General features: G+C 46.4%; 1 long non-coding RNA gene across 1 annotated transcript in view; it reads left to right on the top strand.

Annotated features, from left to right (window-relative positions):
• Nucleotides 1-1,808, top strand: part of LOC108800584 — a 6,923-nt gene extending 5,115 nt beyond the window's left edge. The window contains exon 3 of the long non-coding RNA XR_001942109.1: nt 1,636-1,808. This is a non-coding gene — a long non-coding RNA (uncharacterized LOC108800584). The remainder of the gene's footprint in view (nt 1-1,635) is intronic.
• Nucleotides 1,809-13,628: the final 11,820 nt, after the last annotated feature.

Raw genomic sequence — 13,628 nt, forward strand, 5'->3', positions numbered from 1 at the left:
CCAAGACAAGCTTAGAGTGGTGATATCACTAGGCACCTGTGACTCATGTGACCACTGTCCCCGTCCTTCAGAACTTCAGACTGATTTTGTCATGTATATTTGTTATACGCATTAGCTTATGGCAAATAATAATTGCAAGGGAATAAGAGGCCATTGTCAAGACCAAGTGCACACTGTGTTGACTGTTATACAGTCAACACAATGTGCACTTGGTCTTGACAATGGCCTCTTATTCCCTTGCAATTATTATTTGCCATGAGCTAATGTGTGTAGTATAACAAATATATATCACAATATCCTGACAAGAAGTGGGGAAGAAATCTCCCTAATGTGGACATACAAATGGTTTTATCCCTTTCTAGTCAGATCTGTTCAAAATTAAAAAACAAAAAGTTCCTGGTGTTTAGATTTAAATCAATGTACAAAAAAGGACTTCCTTCAGAGATGACATGGAATGCTCCCCTCACCTATTATTCATACTTCTATTCTCTGCAAAAATGCTGACTGAAGATCCTATAGAATTTGATGCTTCCGGGAGCGTTGTATTCCTGGTCTCCAGTGGCAATCAGTGGTTGAATCCGCCAGCCCCTCCATCACTACTGTATCCTGTAGAGAGCTGTAGACTGAATCATAGGGCACAATGGGAGCAGCAGGAAATCTACACCCCCAGAAGTGTTGTATTCTGCAGAATCTTCAGGCAGCAGTACTATTCACTACTGCAGAGGACGATGGGATGGAAAGCTGGAGGGGTGAGTTTTTCACATCTTTAATTTTTAGCAACAGAGTCAATTTAAATGTACTTCAGCAGAAGATTGACAATGCAGACGTTTGGATTTAGGGTGATACTATTTATTGGCTAACTAAATAGATTGTAGTAGAAGCTTTCCAGGCATTCTGGCCTCTTCTTCAGGTACAAGAGGCCAGTGTGCCTTAGAGGCTTGCACTAGAATCGATTTGGTTAGGCAATACATGATAATATCCTAAATAAAAACTTCTACTAAATTTGACTTGGAAAAAATAAACATTGGCAGAAGAAACTAAGAGTGTTATAACTATGAGACATGTACAAGGTGTTTACAAGGTGTTGAGAAGATATCAATGTCCATAAGATGTTGTTGGCATTGAAGCAACCTTGTGAGGTCTTTTAATAATTTCCCATGGTAAGTCTGTGTAGGTCCCGGTAAGAGAAGAGGTACAGTCACCTCTGTGGCGGCCCATGTCTCATATCTCTCCTCCATTGCAGTGCTGTAGACTCGCCGGCGTTCGACACTTCCAGGAGTGTCAGATGTCGGTGTCCTACTCCACTTTCTATGGTTCCTTCCTCAGACCCCTACATCACTACAGGATAGAGCAGTGGCATAGGGGTTAGAAGATGGAATTACAGTGTGTAGGCAGGGGCACAAACATCTGCCAATCAAAAAAGTGTTGAATAGTCTTACATGGGCTGCAGCCTTTTAACGGAGGGAAGGTAGGAGAAATGGGCTTACTAAAAGGTGAGTATAAGTGGTAAGTACAGGGGTTGTTATTGGAAATTACTAAAAGATCTGGCAGAGTCCCCTTAAGGATTATGACTAGCTAAGGCATACGGTAAAATATGTATTTTCTTATTCATCCATTTAATTATTTTCATTGCAGCTAATCCATGTTACTATAACCTGGAGGCCAGCAACTGCAAGGACTACAAACAAATGTGCTATGCTGATTCTGTAAAACAAAATTGCCCAGGAACATGCGGGTGCAGCAATGGTGAAATTATGTAACTTTGTTGTTTTCCCAAAACAGAAGTGAGCGGGTAAAGCCACCAAATACCTCTTTATGAGTTCCAATCACCGTTTGGTTGGCTTGACCCTAAACAAATCTGTTGGACCACTAGCTCTACTCATCAGTGCCATGAAAGTTATATAGTAGACTGGAAGTAGAATGTAAAATGTAGTAATAAATACATGATATGACTATTTGCCTTTGACTGTGTTTTCTTCTTCGGTGCACTGTTTTTTGGGGAAAAATTGACAATTCCTGTGTCCTGTAATGGGGGAACAAAGGTTAAAGTGGAAGTTTACCCTAGTTGAAGTACACGCCTCAATGAACATTTAAACAGCCATATAACACGTGTTCCTTGATAAATGAATAGCACCATGTTTGACTTCTGTCCATGCTCTGGTTATCCAGCAATGATCATTAGGCCACCTCATGTTATCTGTGTCTTTAATAACATAGTCACGTAAGGGATCCCACCGCACTCCTGACCGAAAATGCCCCAATTTCCAATGGGGGGTGCTGAAATGACAGCGGATGGCGCCGCTCGACCAGATAAACACAACAGTAAGTCACCAGCACTCCAAAGGTTCTCCAAGCAAAGTTCCTTTTATTCCATGTGTACAGTTACATCACCAAGTGTAGCAACGTTTCAGAATGCATCCGGTTCCTTCATCAGTCAAAACAAAGTGATACATGTGACCCTAGTTGAAGTACACGCCTCAATAAACATTAAACGGCCATATAACACGTGTTCCCTGATAAACAAGTAGCACCATGTTTGACTTCTGTCCATGCTCTGGTTGTCCAGCAATCATCATTAGGCCACCTCATGTTATCCATGTCTTCAATGGCATAGGGCACAGAGAAAACATGTTCAAGCAGTTTCAAATCAGAATCTATAGTCATACAGGATGCACAGTAGATAGCATGAAGTGGGCTGAACGACACCATGAGTGGCTTGGTGTCACATGGTAATAGCCATCAGTTTTCCAATGTCGATTGCTGGACAGCCAGAGCTCAAACAGAAGTCAAACAGGGTGCTATGCATTTATCAAGGCACATGTGTTATATGTGTAGCCCTACCACCCTAAGTGGAGTGGCTACTAAAGTTTAGCATTGCTAGCACTGTAATCAATCTGGCTGATTTGTAGTCTGGCATCATCTGGTAAATTCTAGGTGTTCTGCTATTGATTGCACCTACCTGTCAGTGGGGTGTGAACCTGCCACAGAGTGGGGCATCCAATAAGGGAGCATTAGGAGTCCCTATGCCTCACAAGCTAATCAATAGGTGTTTCATGGCCAGTGGTGCATGCTGGGGGAGGGCATAAGCACTCAGGAAACGACATGTGTTCTGGGCAGTCCACCCTGGGCCTAGTCTGGGGGTGAGATGTACAAGGTTGGAGAAGCTGACTAGGCCTCAAGCATGGAGAAGGCCACATGTGGGGTCTGGATCTTTCTGGGGAGGAGAACTGCTGCAGGTGCCAAGAGATATTAAGGACCTCAGGACTAAGTCTGGTGTCTCTCCCAGGGATGATCTCATGCACATCCCTATTCAGCTGTTCTACTGCATAGTGTCTGTTCCTGTTCTACTTAGGTATTTTCTGCACTGTGGAAGCCTAAAGGGATCGGTGAGTCGGGAGTCTATTTTTGCTATGGATGTCTGAAGCCTTATCCCCTCACTCCCTGTCAGGAACCAAATCTGAACCCAGGGACCCTGCTGTAGCTGGCAGTGGTTCTACCTGCTGAGCCGCTGTAGAACCATGGATAGCTCCTTGCCTGATCTCCTATGAAATCCTCAGTTAAACCTAGTTTCTGCTGAACTTTGAACTCCTTGCTCCTCCTGGGAACTTCCTATTTAAGCCATGCCTCTGCACTTCCTGTTTGCCAGATTATTGTGCTCCTGCTATTATCTTGCTTCCTTGCTCCTCATGTGATACAATCTGCTCATAGTGCTACCCGTGTACCGACCTTTGGCTGCTGATTCACCGACTACTCTCATCGTCTTCCACTTCATACCTGATACCTTTGGTTACTGACCTCGGCTTGATCTCTGACTATGCTTCCGCCTGCTCCTATACTACTACCCTCTGCTTGTGTACTGAACTTGGCCTGTTTGACTACAACTTTGCCTGCTGTTTCAGCTACTGGACTCCGAGCCTGATCGAGATCGGGACACTCCCAGTTTCTACAATAAAGCATTTAAAAAGGTACTTATAGTGAATTGCATCCAATTTACTGATCACATCCCACAACCCAGCTAAGAATCCATCCCTTGAGAGTGAAATATCAGCCCTTCCTGCCCTTTGGGGGATCCACCTCAGGCCTTCGGGAGTCAGGGGGGTACTACATATGTAGATCAAATAACTACACTGTGTTTTTACTGGTGTACATAAATTATTAACACTCCATCAATAAAGACAACCAGAGTGACAAATTGTATCAAAAAATGTGTACTACTCACAAAGCAACTCACAAGCTTATATACATGTGTGCAAAAACAATATAGGGAGAATAGACACTCTCAATAGTGTAAGTGTAACATAAGTATAAGTACAATGTTAATAAAAAGTGATAATAGTGTAAGCCAGGGCTCAAAATTTCCACTCGCCCCCTCGCAATTGGCGAGTGAAAATTGCGTGGGGGCGAGTGGAAATTCATCGGGGGGAGGGGGGCGCCGCAGGACGCCGCCGGCAGTATGAGAAAGAATCTGCCGCCGCTTCAGCAGCGGCGATCACCCAGTCAGCTCTCCCCTTCTCTTCTCCTCTGCGGCCGCTCTACTGTATAGCTGCAGCGGCTGAAGAGGAGAAGAGACGGGAGAAAGTTAAGCTCAGCTGGCTGTCCGTCATCTGCAGAGCTGTGATTGGCTGGATGGCAGGACAGTGCGGGACCTGAAGGGAGGCTTCACGTCGGACAGGTCAGATTGCTGTACCCCTCCCCCCCGTTCTCGCTGACCGCTGCGCCGTGCATTCTCGCTGACCGCTGCGCCGTGCGCTCTCGCTGACCGCTGCGCCGTGCGCTCTCGCTGACCGCTGCGCCGTGCGCTCTCGCTGACCGCTGCGCCGTGCGCTCTCGCTGACCTATGCGCCGTGCGCTCTCGCTGACCGATGCACTGTGTGTTCTCGCTAACCGCTGCGCTGTGCGTTCTTGGTGATCGCTGCGCTGTGCGTTAGTTCTGCCTTACACCGCTGACCTCTCCACTGTGCGATATTGCCGACTTCTGTACCGTGCATTATTTCTGCCTTACACTGCTGACTTTTGAACTGTGCTTTATTACTGACCTCTGTACTGTGCGTTACATTACTGACCTCTGTACCGCTGACCTCTGGACTGTGCATTACATTACTGAACTCTGTGCTGTGCGTCATCCTGCTGACCTCTGTACATTTCTGCAGTGTGGGACCTGAAAGGAGGCTCAACTACGCTGCTGGAGGCTTCACCTTGTTACATAGAGGCAGCATTGATGACCCTCCCCCCAACACCCCTACCAGGAGAGGAAGAGAGCACCTGAATCAGATCAACTGTGCACTGTAAGTCCCTGTTTTTTCTTTGTAAAGGTGCCCATGCACCTGACGATTATCGTACGATAATCGCGGGTGATCCCGCAAAGTACGATAATCGGCAGGTGTAAGGGCAGCGTGTGGCCGCATCTACTGTACGGTCGCACGACATTCGTCTTCCAAGCTAGCTGGAAAACCTGCCAAAAATCGTACGATTTTCGGCGGGTTGGTGGCATGCTCAGAAGATGAAAGCAGCACGGGCTGGTGTGTGCCAGCGCACACTGCCCGCTCAGCATTACAATCATCAGCAAGCCCTCCCCTCGGTGGGGAGGACTTGCAATGATCACAAGTACGATCTGCCTGTGCAAGATGGGCAGATCGTACAAAATTTTAATTACCTTACAACCATCGCACAACGAAAGTCGTGCAATGGTTGTAAGGTGTATGGCCAGCTTAACGCTGCTGACCTCTGCACTCCGAGTTACATTACTGAACTCTGTACTGCTGACCTTAGTACTGTGCATCACACCGCTGGCCTCTGGACTCCGCGTTGTTACTGATCTCTGTACTCTATGTCACACCACTGACCTGGCGGAGTTAAGTCCGGGGCAGGGTAGGGGTTAGGGGGGGCGAGTAACTTTTAAGGCCTGGCTAGTAGCTCAGGACTTGAAATTTTGAGCCCTGGTGTAAACATTGTCCAACTATTTGCCTTTCGCCCCCCCAAAAAAAACAATAATTTTCCTTTGTGCCAAGAATACAAATAAATAAACTTTGTGTCTTCCACCAAAAACATCCGTAATCCTTTGTGCCAGGAATAAGGTTGGGCTAACTCATCAGAAGAGATCGAGCACGAAAGTTAAAGGAGAACTATGGGGTTCTAGCATCCTCCCGTCACCCTAAGCTCAGTGTATAGGGAGCTACAGCTCGCGGTATACTGAGACGCCGCAGCTGAAACTGATCCCGACAATTATGCCTGGATCCGCCCAGCTGCGTGACTGACACCTGGCTCTGCCTATCTAGAGGCAGATCCAGCTGTACCCGCCCCTTACCCCGTCCGTTCCGCCAGTCAGCGCTGGAGGATCGGAGCGGAGAGGGGAGAATCCAGCCCCTCCCCTGTCACGGCTCTGTGACGTGACAGGATCAAGAAGTGAGCGAACGCCGGTATGTGTTCCCTCACCTCCCGATCTACTGAGCCGACCTGTGACAGTCTCATTGTCACAGGTCGGCTAGAACTATGAGGTGAGTGAAAAGCACCCCCCTCATAGTTCTCCTTAATAGTCAGAATAGCGCTGACAATTCTTAGCTACCAGCATTGGTTATAGTATTCCTCCAGCTCTGCCCGCACTGCAGCCCCCATATACTTTCTCAAATCCCCATCTCCATCTGGCTCCAGTCCTATGCTATACTCACTCACAGGAAAATAAACACCAAGGCCCCAAATAGTGAAGTGTGAATACAATAAGTTTATTAAAAATATTAAAAATACACTCACATAGTTAAAAGCCGTAAATCGGCAAGCGGAATTAGGTCATAAATAAGGGCCGGCTTCTTCCTGCACTCTCTACAGTTCACCGAGTCCACTGTACCCAGATGTGTGTGATTATGTCAGGATGCATCAACACATTTCCTTAATGGACTTCGTCAGGAGTAGCGTACACACCAACGCCCCTGTTGCTTAAATAAAGCGCCACTAACCAATCCCAGGGGGTGTGTGGCCAGGCCCATTAGCCCACAGCTGATGGAGAGGTGCTGACGGTGTATGGTTAGGCACATTAGCCCACAGCTGACAAGATGACTGTAGGTGCAGTGGCAACAAGCAACCACCAGAAGGAGCTGGAAGGATGTGACAGGCATAGGAGTACTGTATATGCTCCTAACGTCAGTGGCATAGTGATTAGAGTTTCTGTCTTGCAGCACTGGGGGTGCCCTGGTTCAAATCCCAGCCAGATCATTATCTACAAGGAGTTTGCGTGTTCTGCCTGTGGCATTTCCCTCCCACACTCCAAAGACATGCTGGTAAGTTAATTGGCCCTGTATGTATGCCTGTGAGATAGGGACCTTAGATTGTAAGCTCCTTAAGGGCAGGGACTAATGTGCACTGTGTTGGTAAATTGTCGGCGCAATATATTTTTTTCTACAAGGGCGTGCTATTAAAGTGACATTAAACCCTCAGATTTTTTTTAACATAAACCAATACTGTAATGTGCGCCTATTAACCATGGATTACAGTAAGGGACACATTACAGTATTGGTTTATGTTAAAAAATCTGAGGGTTTAATGTCACTTTAAGGTGGTTAAAGGGAAAACCTTTTGTCCCCTCAAATGCATTTTAATACTTACTTTTTGGATCTTACCTGACTTCATTTGTATGGTTCATGACATTGTCCGCATCCATGTAAACGAGGACCTGGCCATCCATGGTAAGTGAATTGTACTGACATTAGCTGGATTCACTTGCAGTGTGACTGTTGTATAAAGCATACACTTAAACCACTGGATGGCGCTAGGAACTGGCTGTCTGCAAGGACTTAGGCTGGGTTCACACCTAGGCGTATCGAATATGCGCGTTTGTCGCGCGTTTCGACCACGATTCGCGGTTAAAAGAACGCGTGACAAAAGCGCGTTTCCGAGGGCTCCTTTGCTGTATCCCAATGGAAACGCGCTACAAAAACGCATCAAAGAAGCTCCTGTACTTCTTTGGGCACAGGGCGTTTTGTAGCGCGTTCATACAGCCTGTAATACGCCCAGGTGTGAACCATACCCATAGGAAATAATGGGATTTCGGTGTTTGAGCGTTTTGCAGAGCGTAGGAACGCGCTACAAAACGCCCAGGTGTGAACCGGGCCTTAGAGCATCTTCATCTCTTGCAAAGCAGCTTTTTTAGCTAAAAAAAAAAGAAAAAGATTTTGGCCTTTTAACATATTTAACCTGATGCTAAAATGTCAAATGTAAGTGCACTCCGCCATCCTCCACAGGCCACTCTCATCACCGTTACATATCCACCCAACTCACCCTACTTAGCAATTACATGGCCAGGCAGTGAATAAAGCTGGCCTTACACGGCTAGAATTTCGGCAGATTCACAGGAATCAGCCAAAATTCTAATAGTGTCTGGCCCTGCTGTTTTGACAAAAGTCAAAGTTACTGGGCTGAAATTTTTTGCACAATTAGCTGCAGTAACTGTTCATATATTCTATCAGAATGCAATGGCCCTTGCAGGAGGTTCGTCCATGAACACCCTTTATTGTGTATGGAGAAATCTGTTTTAGTTTGTTCAGTCCAAAAGCTGAACAAGAAAAATCTAATAGCATATGGCCAGTCTTAGTGAAAGCGTGTATGGCTATATAGGGGTGGTTTATCTGGCACAGCGTTACCCCCCACCCAGATATCTACAATATGGTTATTACTTTTCTCAGGCATGCTTCTCCAATCAATTAACAAAGAATCACCCTTGCGGTGGGGCTACCCCCACACTGCAAGGTTAAGTGCTCCTTTTATCTAGAGAGCTCAAATAAAGCAGATATATTTACCTGATCCTCAGTCCATTGGAGGTCAGCGCTCAACTCTCTCCACTCTGGCTGTGGAATTTCTCTAGGCGTCCTCATGTCTAAATGCATGTCAATGGATCTGCATTAGACATGATGGCATCAGAGGCCCTTCGACTGCTGGAGCCCCGGGGAGAAGAGGCCGCAGGGATCGATCTAGGAGCCCAACCAAATCAAGGATCAGGTGAGTATATCTGCTTTACTTGAGCCCCCTAGACAAAACGAGCACTGAACTCTTGCAGTCTGGGAGTAGCCCCACTGCAAGGGCAAGTTTTGTAAATTCCTGTAGTTCTTTAATGCTTTAGATGTGAACTAGAAATGCACACATGAGTAGGGATGAGCCGAACACCCCCGTGTTCAGTTCGTATTCGAACACTCGAACCGCTGAAATGTTCAAGTACGAACTCGAACTCAATGCAAGTGTATGGGGGTCGAATGTTCGACCCTCATACAGCTGCCGGTACATGTGGCTGCAGCGGCCTGTGTCCCTTCAAATCCCCTCTGTTCTCCCCGCCTGTGTTGGCGGAGGCAGCGGGGACACAGACCGCTGCATTGCTCCGCTGCCCCCGTACCTCTGCTGCTGTCTTCCCCTGGTCCGTCGTCTACTCCGTTCCCCGTCCGGCCACGGCACCTCGTCTTCTTCCGGTCTGTCCGCACCTCGTCTTCTCGCCGTTTGCCCACTCCTCTTCCTCCGGTCCGTCGGCTCCTCTTCCTCCGGTCCGTCAGCACCTCCGCTCCGGCCGCTTCTCCTCTGCCCCTCACCCTCTTCATCTGCAGGCTTTGAGCCATACCCAGCCTGCTATTGCATATTGTAAAATGCAATAGCCAATAACAAGCTGGCTATTGCACCCACCTGCTGTCAATCAGCATGGGGGGACCTGATAGAGAGCTTTCTCCTTCAGGCCCCTCCTGCGCTGAGCCCTGATTGGGCAAAGTCTTGCACCTGTGGTCAGGTGCAAGACTTTAACAAATCAGAGCTTCAGTGGGCATTTTGTATTATGGAATGTCCGCGGTCGAACAAACCGCGAACATCCCATAAAGTTCAGCGTTCGGCGAGTGCTCGAACTGCCGTTGTTCGATTCCAACTCATGTTCGTATAGAACACTCGGCCCATCCCTACACATGAGCCTGTTTCTAGTTTTCTGATGCTGATGTCTGAGACAGAGCAATTGGGACCCAACCAGCTTGAATCACAATCACATTATCAACATGGCAGTCTAGCATACAAATACCAAATTCAGCTATTATGTGTTACATAGCTACCTCTCGTGTCTCACCATTGGCCTATCAATCTAACCAACAGACAACTGACCAATTTTTAGGCATGTGTTGGAGGAAGCAGTGGGGGCCAAATGATGACTTCCTTATTGCAGTTTTAATTTGCATACTACTGGACTCCGCATTTCGGGGCACCTTGGTGCTCTGGGAGGAAAGTAAAGATGATTACAATCACTTGGAAGCACCTCCTCTAAAGTCTGACTGTCACTCTACTACTTTGGAAACGTCTGTAAGTTTATTTTAAAATGAAGTATCTGTTTGTGTCACTTCCTAAGTTCTTTTGTTCGCTCCAGGAAGTAAAACTCTAATATGACTCTGAAATTTGTAAAAACACTCAGGCAAACATGTTTGTCAAATGAATCTTCGTGCGAGTACAATTCGAAAAAAATATCCCTCAAACCACAATATGGATCCTTTCCAAGGTTTGCAGCAGAAATTGTTCAAACAATAAAGTCATTATTACAAGCACTGGATCACGAACAATACATTCTGAAATGCCTTCCTTGTAAACAATGTTTAACAGACATAGCGACCTCATTTTTTTTTTTCTTGCAGGTAATAATTTCAGAAAAGTAAATTTGGTTTGTAATCGTGTGTTTTAGTCAAGCTTGTAACCTGATTTGTAGATTGTAATGTTTACAATCTCCAAGTTTAAAGGAGAACTATGGGGTCAGGGCTTTTCCCCATAGTTCTCCTTAGGGTAACGGGAGGACATAAACTAGCGTCCTCCCGTCACCCTAGGCTCAGTATACCGCGAGCTACAGCTCATGGTATCCTGAGACGCCGCAGCTGAAGCGGATCCCGGCAATTATGTCTGGATCCGCCCAGCTGCGTGAGTGACAGCTGGCTCTGCCTATCTAGAGGCAGAGCCAGCTGTACCTGCCCCCTACCCCGTCCGTTCTGCCAGTCAGCGCTGGGGGATCGGAGCAGGGAGGGGGGAATCCAGCCCTCCCCTCTCACGGCAGAGAGCTGTGACAGGATCGAGAAGTGAGCGAACGCCGGTATGTGTTTGCTCACTTCTCGATCTACTGAGCCGACCTGTGACAGTCTCATTGTCACAGGTCGGCTAGAACTATGAGGTGAGTGAAAAGCACTCACCTCATAGTTCTCCTTTAAGCAAAGCCCTCCAAAAGTATAAATGGTAAATCAGTGATAAGATCGAAATCTGTTTCAAAATAGCAAATGTTTAAGGTGAACGGCACTGGTGAATGTCACATTGACTTGAAACCTTGATTTCCCAAAACCCATATCTTTAACAAATGATGACAAATAGGGCTTGATCAGAACATGTGGATGAATTTGGAAGGTCGTTCAGAGGTCTTAGAACAGTAAATGATCATTTAAAGCGTTTGTTGGGGCTCCAATGGTAACACCTATGTCCTGTGTCAGGACACAGACTAAACCCTCTGTATGTGTTGGGGCGGTGGCTGGGTGGCTAAGCCAAATCCTGTCCGGGGGAGCCCTCAACAGCAGCTTTGCGCAGGCAGCAAGCCAAAACTTCCAACTTGTCCTGCTGGTGCCATACAAGTTCCCACTTCGGCCCTAGACCTGGGCAGAAGTTTACTTATGTAACTTGTAGGATGCCGTTGCTGCTTCGGTGGATCCAGGTCCGGTCCCTAGGAGCATAACATCATACACTAGAGGCCCATGAAACATGGAAGGAGGGGGGTTAGGCAGGGTAGCAGCTGTGCTAGAGGGACCTACCTAGCCAGTGCCACTGACTGACCCTCCATCACCAGGCTACCACTCACATCTGCCCCAAAGACGCTGCTCCAGAAAGGTCCCCAGGATGAAGAGATTCAGTCCATAATCAACTCATACTTGCTTTACCTAACTGATAAGCAATGTACACATTTCATAACTCTGACATTTTCAAGTCTCTTGCTAGTCCATCCTAGACCTGTGTCCTCAGAAGGCATTGCTCTAGTAATAGAGTTTCCACCTGCACTGGTAGACCCACTTGGGGGAGAATAACAGTGGCATCCGCCTAAGGGAAACACTGAAAATCCAGAAAACCCACAAGGGCCCACTGCCAGGGTTTCTTACCCTTACTTGTCCACTTGAGTTGCAGGTACAGCTTCTATGCAGTGTTTCTGACGCTGACTGTTGCTCCTAGGTGCCCTCTTATGACCAAACCCATAAAGGTCATCATTCTGTGAATAGTGGCAAACTCCTGGCAACTTCCTGCCTCACAGGGATGATGTGACTCCAGTTCACTGTAGAATCATCAGTCTTTACACTTGGTTTCCGTCCTTGCGTTTGTTCAGACTTACTAAGTGGTCCATGTATGATCCTGGCTCTCTCTACTGATCTCCTGGTTCCAGATTCTGGCTATTGTACTCATATTGCTCTCTGCTTTCCCACACCTGGCTCGGCTGACTAGCCACTTTGGCGTCTGACCTCTGGCTCGGCTCTGACTTGGATTTTCCTGTTGTTTTGCTATTTTGTTTTTTGTTGCTTTCAATAAACTTTATTTTTTTAACCTGCACTTTTAGTTTCCGTCTGGTTTCTTGGTTCCCTAAAACCCACCAGAAGTTCTCTCTGAATCTATCTTTCTCTGCTTTCTAAAAAACAACCACCAAAGATCCCTGGGAAGACTCCTATCCTGCTATACATACCCTCTAGCTAGCAGAGAGAGACTCCTGGATTGAAATTAAGTGACCTACATCCCCATTCTACCAAACAGTAACAGGGTCTTACATGTCAGCCTTTAGTTCTTTAGTGGGTGACAACACAGTTAGACACTAATTAAGGGTTGTCACCCTATGAGAGGAAGTCCTGAAGAAGGCTTTTTCTGGCAAGATCCCCCAGGAAAAAGAAAAGACAACAACATACAATTATTATAAAAAGAAGGCACCCTGAGAGTTTAATGGAAGGTAGGCCTGCATATATTACATTTTATGTTTTAGGGTTACATATATTTCAAAGCAGAATTGGATTTAAACAAAATAAATAAAAAAATACATTAATAGCCCATTAAAGATAAAAAGGGTATATATACAGTATATATATATATATATATATATACACTGAGTGGCCAGATTATTATGACCACCCCATCAGTACTTCGTTGGGCCACCTTTTGCCTTCAATACTGCGGCGATTCTTCTTGGCATTGACTCCATGAGATGTTGAAAGGTAATGCGAGGAATCGGACACCACACCTGATGAATAGCACTGTCCAGTTCTGTGAGATTTGATGGTTGTGGAACCCGCTGCCTGATGGCTCTTTCAACTTCGCCCCACAAATGCTGCAATTGGATTGAGATCTGGTGATTGCGGGAGCCTCCTAAGCAAGGTAAATTCTCCCTCATGTTATTGAAACCACTCCTGCACCATACGAGCACCGTGGCACGGCGCATTGTCTTGTAGGAAGAAGCCATCTCCACTGGGATACGCCATCAACATGATCGGATGAACTTGATCAGCAACGATACTTTGGTATGTTGTGCTATTCAGACGTTGTTCCACACGAATAAGTAGACATGCGCAGGGCAAAAAAAAATAGTTTCAGATGAAACAAATGAAAATGAAAAATGTTTTCATTAG

The sequence above is a fragment of the Nanorana parkeri genome, unplaced genomic scaffold (genome assembly GCF_000935625.1).
Source record: "Nanorana parkeri isolate BGI_ZX_2015 unplaced genomic scaffold, ASM93562v1 scaffold2072, whole genome shotgun sequence".
Taxonomy (NCBI): domain Eukaryota; kingdom Metazoa; phylum Chordata; class Amphibia; order Anura; family Dicroglossidae; genus Nanorana; species Nanorana parkeri.